The sequence below is a fragment of the Mustela erminea genome, chromosome 15, assembly GCF_009829155.1.
Source record: "Mustela erminea isolate mMusErm1 chromosome 15, mMusErm1.Pri, whole genome shotgun sequence".
NCBI classification, from domain to species: Eukaryota; Metazoa; Chordata; class Mammalia; order Carnivora; family Mustelidae; genus Mustela; species Mustela erminea.
In genome coordinates this window covers 20,328,489-20,340,692 of record NC_045628.1, presented here as the reverse complement: position 1 = coordinate 20,340,692, position 12,204 = coordinate 20,328,489, and positions in this window count along the sequence as shown.

The following is a 12,204-nucleotide window of genomic DNA, read 5'->3' as shown; positions in this document are numbered from 1 at the left end:
GATTCAGACACTTACTAAATGTGATTTTAATCAATTGTTAGCCCTTTTGAAGTTTAGGGATTTTTTTTTCCATTTTGCAAATATGAATAATAACTTTTTGCAAATGATTTTCATAACATTATATACGGTAATGCATAAAAAAGACTTAATTTCTTTTTTTTTTTAAGATTTTTATTTATTTATTTATTTGATAGACAGAGAAAGATCACAAGTAGGCAGAAGGCAGGCAGAGAGAAGGGGAAGCAGGCTCCCCACTGAGCAGAGAGCCTGATGTGGGGCTCAATCCCAGGACCCTGAGATCATGACCTGAGCTGAAGGCAGAGGCTTAAACCACTGAGCCACCCAGGCACCCCTTGAATTTCTGCTCTATGGTTCATGTTTACCCACAAATACTTTTTATGAGTTGTATATTTAAATTCTGTATAATTCTTCTAATAAAGAAGTATTGCTCATGTATCTAGAATTCTTCCCTTCATCATATACATGCTTTTAAAAGGGACTGAATTTAGTGGGTTGTGTTAAAAAAAGGTTTTGTATGAATCCTGTATGGCCAAAGGGTTAAAACATGTCATCGAGATGTGGGATCTTTCTCTCTTTATATATATGAAAGAGACAAACCTTTTGGCTTTGAAATAGCCAATAAAATAACCAGAAAATCGATACATAATGTTCCATTACTAAAAGATATCAAGGGAAGCATATAGTGTCTGATATATACTACTGGACAAGAATAAGAAGGCCTTCCTAGCATGGGGTAGATACTTTCATGTGACAGATTAATCGGGCAGTTTTGGATTCCAATCTGTGGGAAGATCTCCATTGTCTTCTTTGACTGCATATAAGATAGCAGTTGAAAAGTAATTAATTAAAGTTAAATTAGCTCCATTAAAATTAATTAATTTCATTCTGGGACTCACAACTATCTTAGAGTACTCCTTATCAATGTGAGGTCAGGGGTCACTTTGCCAGGCTTCATTGGGCAAAACTAATTAAAAAAAAGTAAGTCAACACTTTATACATTTACAGTATCTCAGATCAATGAACCAGGCCATGAAATCCTTTGTAGATGTATTCATTGAGTCTTGGCAATGATGGTTTTGAATCCTTAACCATGCATCCACTGCTCCAATCATCCCCAAACACCAGATTTATGATTCCTTCTTAAATGTTACAGTTGAAAAACTATGGTCTGCAGGAATGAAGCTGGGGTAATTTTTCTGCTGCTGGACCATCCCTGTATGAACAGATATTTAAAGGACAGTTTGTAAGCTATTTTATTTGTTTGTGGTGTGGGGAATGGATGCACAACATAAAAGCAAACTTGTTTTCACTCACCCACTCCCCTGGCCAGGTTTTCTGCCAAGGCTAACAATAATGTTAGCCTGACAAAAACATTTAGCTTTTGCGGTCCAAGCAAAAAAATTATTCCACTTCAAGCCATGTGATGATTTGTGGTAACACACACACACACACACACACACACACACTCCACATACAATATTTTTATTGAGTGCTCGGCTTTGAGTTCTGCTCTTTACTTCCTCTCCTCTAAAGTCCAACATCTTGGGACGCCTGGGTGGCTCAGTTGGTTAAGCGGCTGCCTTCGGCTCAGGTCATGATCCCAGCGTTCTGGGATTGAGTCCCACGTCGGGCTCCTTGCTCGGCAGGGAGCCTGCTTCTCCCTCTGCCTCTAGCCTGCCACTCTATCTGCCTGTGCTTGCGCTCTGTATCTCTCTCTCTAACAAATAAATAAAATCTTTAAAAAAAAAAAATAAATAAAGTCCAACATCTTGTATTGACGAATATTTGGGATGACCACAGTGGCAACTGCCACACTCCATTATCCTGCTATATTCAACCAAATCTCTTAAAGCTTTTATTTCAGGAGGCAAATGGTCTGAATCCCAAGATACACTTAAACCAGATGCTTCCTTACAGTCAAGTTCCTGGCTAAGATAAAGGCATTTACAACCATTTCTCTTCCACTTGGAGTCAGCTAACATGCCATATTAAAGACAGTCAATGTGCTATTTCCAATTCCTGGTTAGTTTTAATAATAGTCAGGATACCTGGATGTAAGTTAAGGATGTGCCATTAAAATGCATGTAAATAAGTATGGTAGGGAAACCAGTTTTAAACTAGTTTGAAATTTAAAATATTCATTGTGTGCAATGATCTTTATATTCTTTTTTTATTTCTCCTGCCTAAATTCAAGTATAGTTAAAATATGAGAAAATAATTTGACCACTATATACCTGCCACAGAAAATTGTTAATGTTGAAATTTTGTCACATTGGATATATGTGGTTTTATAGAATAAATGTATTCTACTGACTGAAGTAAGAGCAACTACGACCTTTCCTACACATTTCCATTTTCCTTGAGAGGAATACTTTTTGGAAGCCATTGTATACACTTCTCATTCATGGTTCTATACTTTTACTACATTCATACATACAAATACATTACAGCTTTGCTTATAAATGCAAATTTTGGAAATAACCTACATGCTTATCAATATGGAAATGGATATCCAAAATTTAAAATATATGCACATAATAATGATAATCACACATATTTATTATTAATGAAAGAATTTGTTTTGTTAATGAGTAAGAATACCTATTATATTGTGATATTAATGATTAATAATTGTGATAATAATTTATATTCTATAAAGATCATACATTATTATATAACATAGCATATGGTATGATTTTAGAATAACATGTAAAGTAATTATATGGTAATATAAAATTAATGTGATTACTGATAATATTCATAACTGATTATTAGCACAGTAATGACTAGTGTTGACATTATTAATATTATTGTTTTACTATTGTGTTAATAAATATTTATACTTATATATATTAAAAACATATATCTAATTTTAAATGTTCACAGTACATATAGCTTTGCCCTCTTAAAAATTCTTGAATACTGATATAGGAAGAATGCTTGATAAGGTTGTCTGCATTATCAAAGTTTGGTTGGAAGTTTTTTCAAAACAAAAACGTTTCCTATAATGTCCTCAGAAAGTATTTTTCAGAATGACTACTAACTAAAAGCTACAACATTATGTAGCTAACAAAGAAGTACAATTAGAAAACGCTGACAGTAATACAACTCTGCCATAGGGTACAAAACATTTTTTTTTCTTTCTCCTGTGATGTAAATTATGCTGACAGGGAAGTATGGTAGCAACTTTTGTCAAGCGTGAATTTATTTTTTGCTTAGCAAAGCTAGAAGTCATGTAATAATGTCCATCTGGCTGACCTGTGGGTTAAAGTTTAAGTGTATCTTGCTAAATAAGTTGTCTACTGCTCAATGCCGCCCATAGATTTTACAACTCTCTGGTTTCAGTTGTAAAATTTGAGAGAGGCATGAAATAAAAATTAAAGAAAACATTTTCAGTAAAGTTTTCTGTTATTTACTGTGTATTTCCCAATTAATTAAAGGGGAACATTTATAAGACTCATGATGTCAAATTTTAATTAAATAGAAAAGGAACACATTCATATTCACGAGCCTAGGGAAATCTTGACTATTTGTAATCAATGAATTCCTATACCACAGAGAAAATCATGGTGATATACATAGAAAAACCATTGAGTTGACTGCAGATTCTAAATAAATGTCCTTTAAATCTTTATAAATAAAAAAGCACGGGTTCTGTGATTCAATAATCTGCTATGTTTTTTTTTTGTTTTTTTTGTTTTTTACAGCATACCCAGTGGCTGGTAAAATTTTGAAATTATATCGTCATGATTTATTTATATAAACAAAAAGCCATTCTACATTCAGTTTTTCAGAATGCTACTTATTTTCTTTTAATATCTCCTCATAAGAGGAGCTTCCCTGGGCTGCTAATTGTGTAGGGTTGTCTTATTTAGGTTAAGATTGGAACTTGACCAAGGTGGTCAAAATCTAAATTGCAGCCAGACTTTGTTTAAGCAATTGTAATTTTTTTAGAAAGATTTTATTTATTTATTTAACAAAGAGAGAGATCACAAGTAGGCAGAGAGGCAGGCAGAGAGAGAGGGAAACAGGCTCCGTGCTGAGCAGAGAGCCTGATGTGGGGCTCCATCCCAGGACCCTGAGATTGAGACGTGAGCCAAAAGCAGAGGCTCAACCCACTGAGCCACCCAGGTGCCCCGCAATTGTAATTTTTATTGCTTGATCTAATCTGATTCTTACTTTCTTAGGTCTTCCATGAATATAATGTAGAAGCATGGATAGAAGGAATTTTCCATTTGGAAGCAGAACAATGAAAATTATTTGAGCTATGGTAAACAAGAACTGTGAAGACACTGTAGCTTAGGGCCTTATAATTGTGTTTTCCTTTGACATATATTTAATTTTAGGGTAGACTGTACTATTTTCTATATCCTTGTAATATTCATTCTTGAAAGCCAGTATATGAAGTCTATCTCTTCCACAATTAACGCCACTTAAACTCATACTACAGAATTAAACTTAATACTAGAATACTTTAGGATAATTCTATATATGAAATTATATGCTTCTATATGAAAAATTATATGCAGAAAAAAGCAAATAATATATATTTCATAATGAAAATTAATAAATGAAAAATGTGAGATTTTAAACTGAAATTTTCATAGATCATTTTTGCCCTTAAGTAGTTCTCATTGTTATGTCGTAAATCCCAAAGTAAATAATTATTAAACCACAATGTCTCTTTTTTACTCTGTTATACAGAAAAATAAAGAAATATACTTGGAAAAAGTGTATCATAGCATGATAATGCATTATGACAGTTAATTCTAATTGTGTACCAATGTTTTCTTTCCTTCTTTAGAAGGAATCTGGAAATTTTACTTGGGCATTATATAACCCAGAATAAAGTACATAGTTAATTATCAATATCCCTTTCAGCTATAACTGACCAGATAACCACTTCTGGCCAATGAAGTATAAGCTTAAATGTTTCATGGGCCTTCAATAATGTCTCATTAAAAGTGGGAAGGTGTACCCTTCTGCCTTTCCCCCCTGCCTGCTGAGTTAATTTAAGAAAAATGGCTTCAACAGAAAATAGATAATATAAAGAGCTCAAGTTAATGATAAAAATATGAGGCCAGGGCACCTGGGTGGCTCAGTGGGTTAAGCCGCTGCCTTCGGCTCAGGTCATGGTCTCAGGGTCCTGGGATCGAGTCCCACATCGGGCTCTCTGCTCAGCAGGGAGCCTGCTTCCCTTCCTCTCTCTCTGTGATCTCTTCCCTTCCTCTCTCCTACTGTGATCTCTCTCTGTCAAATAAATAAATAAAATCTTTAGAAAAAAAAATATGAGGCCATAAATACCATTCCTAGAGGTCTAGATCAAGAATTTATTTTTGTATAAAAGAAGTAAATGTCTATCATGCTGAAGCCATTGTAATTTTGTAGTTGCTAGAAGTAGGATGCAATTCTTAATTGGCCCAGAATTGGGAACTAGTAGTTGGGTTCTGAAAGTAACAGAAGGTTAGAGGTGGTGTACTGTGGTGAAAGAGACAGACACATGTACTGAAAACCCAGAATTTGTAGGATGAAAGCCTACTAATTCTTCTAATGTGGTGGTCAAATTCCAGTTATAAAGTAAAGAAGTCACAGGGATATAAAATATAGCAGAGAAAATGTAGTCAATAATATTGTAATACCTTTGTGTAGTGTTGTATGGTAACTACACCTATCATGGTGAACATTTTGCAATATATATATAAATTTCAAATCACTCTATTGTACACTTGCAACTCACATAATATTGTAGGCCTACTACACTTCAATTAGGAGAAAATTTTACCCATTTATTCTTGTAAATCAGATAAATTACTGGCTGAGATAATAGTATTAAGAAAATTATAATGAGATATTTAGACTATTGGTGATTACTCCTTCCTTCTTTATTATTATTATTTTTTATTTACTTATGTGTCTTCTTCTAGACTCTCACAAGGGCATAGGGTGTACATTAACCTTCTTGCTTTATTTTATAAAGTCTTGTAAGAAATGAACTGTGACTTTAAACAGCCCATGGGAAGGAATGGAAAGAAGTATTGCATTATTAAGGGAACTGCTCTCAATTTGTGGCTTACAGCCTAGGCTGACTGAGTTCCAAATTTGGTCTTATAGGTTGAGAAAGCCAAATGCTTCTGCATAAAATTAAGCATAAATTCTGCATAAAATAAAGCAGTTAGAAATGATGACCATGAAATGGCAGGCATAGAAGTAATTAAGATTGTTTCCTACTATATGAGATCAAGGAATCTTCAGAAAAAGTCAATTGAAGATATGAACAGCCTTTCTGAGATGATTGTTTTAGTATTCTTATATTAGCAGCCCTAATTTAAGGATTAAGAACATAGGAAGACCAAATAATACAGTAAGTAAAGGCCAAGTTCATTCAATTTTTAACAGCCATATATAGGTCAGGGCCTTAACTGTGGATTTTCTCACAACAAGGCTTAAATACTAAAAATCCACAAATTTTTGTTGTTTCTGTTGTTATGGAAATTTCACACATACTCAAAGGAGAAAAAAATGTAATGATTTTCCAAAGTGTACACCATCTCACTTTTAACAACTACCTGTGGTCATTCTTTCTATCTCTGTGTGCATACACTGTGGTTTTTCGTGCGGCATGTATGGGAGGTAGTATTCCTAAAGCAAATCTAAGACTTCTGAACATTTTACACAAGAAAATCTCAGCATTTTTTTTTTTAGAGATAGAACTTTGCTTTAACAACCACAGTGTCATTATCCACTAAAGAACGTTACAATATTTTGTCCGTATCACCTAATAACCAATCTGTGTTCAATTTTCCTTAATTGATTTAGAAATGCCTTTCTATAATTGGTAGTTTGGGATCAGCATGTAGTCATACCTGCACTCTGCATTTTGTTTTTCTCTCAATCTCTTTAACAGGTCATCCTGATTTTATGTATTTTCTCCTGATTCATTATTTATTTAGTGAATAAACTGCTATTTGGTGGTCTTATAGGACTTAAGAAATACATTCTGGATTCACTGCTTATGTTGTTTATCAACTTCCTCTATCCTTTGTATTGATTGTACTATAGGTACATCTAAAATTTGATTAGATTTTAATCCAGTTTTTCTTGGGGGGGGAAGAAAAACACTTCTTAGGTAGTGGTCTGCCATTTCTATTATATCATTTAGGAAGCACAGATGTTTGATATTGTCAGGTACGTGATGCCTCTTTTGTTAGAGACATATGATATCTGACTTTGGAAAATTTTAGGTTGGGTGCAAGTGATATATGCTAGATACAACAAACATAATACCCATCATTATGTTTTTATGAAATGGTTTTAGCACACAGTCATGATTATTACCTAAATCCATCACTTAATTTTGGAATGCAAACTGGTGAAGTTTGAACTCTGTCATTCTTTCTATATTTAAGGCCTATAATTCTTCTATAAAGATAAATGACCCTAAGTGGGAAAAAAAAAAGAAAAATGATCCTAATCAACTACTTGACTATACTGAAGTGTGGTCAGTAGAGGAAAAATAGAATAAATGATTCTATTATGTCTTTTTTGAAATAGGTTTTTAAGTCATAACTTGGTGTGTTAATAATCCATATTTTATATGCCTTTATGAGATCAAAGATTTTATATATGTGATGAGCTCCAGCTCATTACAGAGTTAAGTAATTTTTTTTAAAGATTTTATTTATTTATTTGACAGATAGAGATCACAAGTAGACAGAGAAGCAGGCAGAGAGAGAGGAAGAAGCAGGCTCCCTGCTGAGTGGAGTTCCCAATGCGGGGCTCGATCCCAGGGATCCCATGATCGCAGGGATCATGACCTGAGCCGAAGGCAGAGGCTTTAACCCACTGAGCCACCCAGGCACCCCCAGAGTTAAGTAATTTTGCTGAAAAATATTAACAACTGTTCAGTTAGTCATCACTTTCTTAGACTATTGACCAAACGGCCAAGTCACCCTGAATTTGATTGTAAATATACAGAATAGGGGAAACCAATTTGTCACCAACTCTTAGCTGGATGCAGTGTTCCGTATTCAAAGAGTCCTACAGAATTAAAAAGGTAATAACATTGTCTATTTGGGGGATGGATAAAAGCGAGAGTAGAATAAATTTAAACTGAGATAGGAAAGGAATCCATCCACCGACTTCTGAACCTGAAAAAACATGTGATAAACCCCTAGAATGGTGAAAATACTAACTTGAACTAATTATATGGTAACTGCTGGCCATTCCTAATGAAAAACCCCAACACAGTAAATGATAAAAGTAGCGATGAATGGAGCTGCTTGAGTTGCCTCCTCCATGTGACTCTCTTATTGGGAGGACAGAGGAAAATATATAAGATAATGGAAATCAACTGTCAGGCACCTGGGTGGCTCAGTTGGTTAAGTGCCTGCCTTTGGCACAGGTCATGATCCCAGGGTCCTGGGATAGAGTCCTGTGTTGGGCTTCCTGCTCAGTGCAGAGTCTGCTTCCCCTTCTGTCCCTTTCCTCAGCTCATGAACTCTCAAAAATAAATACATAAAATCTTAAAAAAAATAGATCAGCTGTCAAAACCCTCATGCATAAGGTTTGATGGGTAAAATATGGAAGTTTTTTACAAGAAGAAGAATAGATGAGAAAAAATAAAAGAGATAGTAGGAGAACTAACTATACAGAGGAAAGGACTATGTCAGATGGACATATTTAGACAATTGACAAAGAATGGGATAAAGATGGAGGCGAGTCATGATATTTCTGTAACGACTTAGCAATTATTTCTAGATGGGAAGAGAGAGACTCACCCCAGATCAGGTGGTCATCTTGGCTATGGGGCATTTTGAATTTAGTGTTGTAAGTTACTGTAGGTATATTTAAATCCAGAGATGCTGTCTTGGATTTTGAGAATTGAGAAGTAGTATTTAGAGCAAAGTGATGCATTTATTTCATTTCATGAGGGAAAGGAAGACAAATATCATGGGTATGAGGTCAGTGACTGGAAGCAGCCTGGGAAGAAGTCACAGTGGCATCAATGCATGAGCCTATTTTGAGGTGCAGTTTCTGGATCCTTTTTGCCAACCAAAAGAAAACTTTTCAAGTTTTCTTGAACATGAGCTGAAGGGCACAATTCCAGAGAGACTGTGAATGGATTTAAAAAAAAAAAAAAAAAAAGCTATTGCCCAGAAGATCAGCATCCTCATAAAGCTGTCTTGCAAATATTAAGCAACAAAAGCAAAAATAGGTGGGATTACATCACCCTGAAAAGCTTCAGTACAAGAATGAAACAGAGTGAAAACACCACTTACAGAATGGGAAAAAAAAAAATGTATAAACCATATATCTTTTTTTTTTCCCAAAGATTTTATTTATTTATTTGACAGACAGAGATCACAAGTAGACAAAGAGACAGGCGTGGGGAAGGGGTGGGAAACAGGCTACCTGCTGAGCAGAGAGTCCGATTTGGGGCTTGATCCCAGGAACCTGGGATCATGACCAGAGCTGAAGGCAGAGGCTTTAACCCAGTGAGCCACCCAGGTACCCCATAAACCACACATCTGATTAGATCTTTACATTCAAGTATATAAGGAACTCCTACAACTTCAATAGTAAAAACAAATAACCCTATTCAAATGAGTAAAGGACTTAGACTTTTTTCTAAAGAAGATATACAAATGCTTTCTGATGGAGGCATAATACTCTATCCCCAGGGGTACAGGTCTGTGGAAATAAAAAAAAAAATTAAAAAAAAAAAAAAAAGAAGATATACAAATGACCAACTGATATTTGAAGAGGTGTTCAAGATCACACTCATCACTAGGGAAATGCAAATCAAAAACACAGTGAGATAATACCTCACAACTATTCAAAGGACTGTTATTAAAAAAGTCAAAAGATAAATATTGGTGAGGACAAGGATAAGAGAAAACCCTTGTACACTGCTGGTGGGATTGTAAACTGGTACAGCCATTATGGATAATAGCAGGGAAGGTCTCCAAAAAATTAAAAATAGAACTATGTTCTAGTCCCTCCACTTCTGGGTATATATTCAAAAGAAATGAAATCAGCATCTCAAACAGGTGTCTATAGGCCATGTTCATTGCAGCAGGATTCACCATAACCAAATTATGGAAACCACCTAAATGCCCATCAATGAATGAATGAATGAATGAATGAAGAAATTGTGAGATATAGATGTATATTTTTCACCATTAAAGAGGGAATCCTCCCATTTACAACCAAATGGATGGATTTGGAGGACATTACACTAAGTGAAATAAACCAGATACAGAGAAACAAATACTGAATGATCTCAATGATTTCACATATATGTGAAATCTAAAATAATCAAACTCACAGAAGAAAAGATTAGATAAGCAGTTGTCAGGATAAGGGGAGAGGCTCATAGGGAGATACTGGTCAAGCGGTATAAAGTTTTTGTTAAGCAAGATTAATAAATTCTGGAACAAGACCTAATGTAAAACTATGGAACTACATTAACAATATGGTATCATATACGTGAAATTTGCTAAAAGGGAAAATCTCTAGTGTTCCTGCCCAAAAGGGGTGGGGGAGAAAGAGAATGGTACATACTTGAGGTGATGGATAGGTTATTTATCTTTTTTTTTTTTTTTAATTATTTTACTTTTTTTTTTTTTTAAAGATTTTATTTATTTGACAGAGAGAGAGAAATCACAAGTAGGCAGAGAGGCAGGCAGAGAGAGAGAGGAGGAAGCAGGCTCCCTGCGGAGCAGAGAGCCCGACGTGGGGCTCGATCCCAGGACCCTGGGATCATGACCTGAGCTGAAGGCAGAGGCTTCAACCCACTGAGCCACCCAGGCGCCCCAAGATAGGTTATTTATCTTGATTGTGGTTATTTCACAGTGTATACTTTTATCAAAACACTTTAAATATATACTGTTTTGCTTTGTTTTGTTTTGGTCAGTTATGCCTGAACGAAGTGAGATGTGGGGAGAAAGCTCCTTTCTACCGCTAGCTTACCACATAATTTTTTGTTTGTTTCTATAAGCCCAAAGTGTCTTTGTTTTCACAAACTATCCTACACTCAAATAAATATGCATGTGAGATTTGTTCAACATTCTTTTAATTTTCTTAATGTTATGGATTAATTTTCAAATGATAAATCATACTTGTATTCCTAGAATAAAAATAATTTTATGGTAAGGTATTATTCTTTCATTAACATAATGTAGATCTTTAATGTCCTTAATGTTCTTTCTTAACAGAGCTCGTTAACATTTTGCTTAGAATTTTTGCACTTATGATCATGAGATATTAGTCTGTAATAGCTTGTAGACTAGTTTATAATCCTTGATATAATTTGCTATCTGTGTTCTGTCAGCCTCCAAATGTGACTTCTATTTTCTGGAAGGTTATTATCTCCTTAAGTCCTTGAAAGAATTAATCAGTGATATCCTCTGAACCTGATGATTTATTTGAGGGAAAGAATTATGGATTCATCACCTTATTTTTTTTTAAGATTTTATTTACTTATTTGAGAGAGAGAGAGAGAGAGCAGGGGAGACAGCCAAAGGAGAGAGAGAATCCCAAGCCATCTCCTCAGTGCTAAGCATGGAGTCAAATGAAATCTGAGAGATTTCTATATCTTAAGCTATTTTGCAGTCTGTGTTCTAAATATTTTTAGATTATTCTATTGTATGCAAAAAACACTATGATTGTTACACATTATTATTTGAGTTTTTCTTAACTTTATGAAATCCTTATCTCCGGATATGGTTTTTGCTTTCAAGTCTGCACTGTCTGATATGAATATAGTTATTCCAGCTCCTTTTTGTCGATCTTTGTATCATCTATTTTCTTCTATCTTTTGCCATTCAACAATTCTCCTTATAAGACAGCTTTCTGATAAGCAAAAAATATATTACCTAACTAATTTGATAATCTTTGCTTTTAATTGTAATATTTAATCCATTTACATTTTATGGAATTATGGCAATTATGATTTAAATATGCCACTTTACTATTTATCTTATATTTTGGTACTTCCAGATAAGGAAACATAAATACTAAGGTGAAGTGGTATAATTCTCATCTTATGGAATATTTCTCTTTCTATGGAATAATCAAATATATATTGTTTCTTTTCCCCCTCTGTTCACTTATTAGTAGACATTTATTTTACTTGATTTAATGACTATCCACATATGATAATCTATGTTATTGATTTTTGAA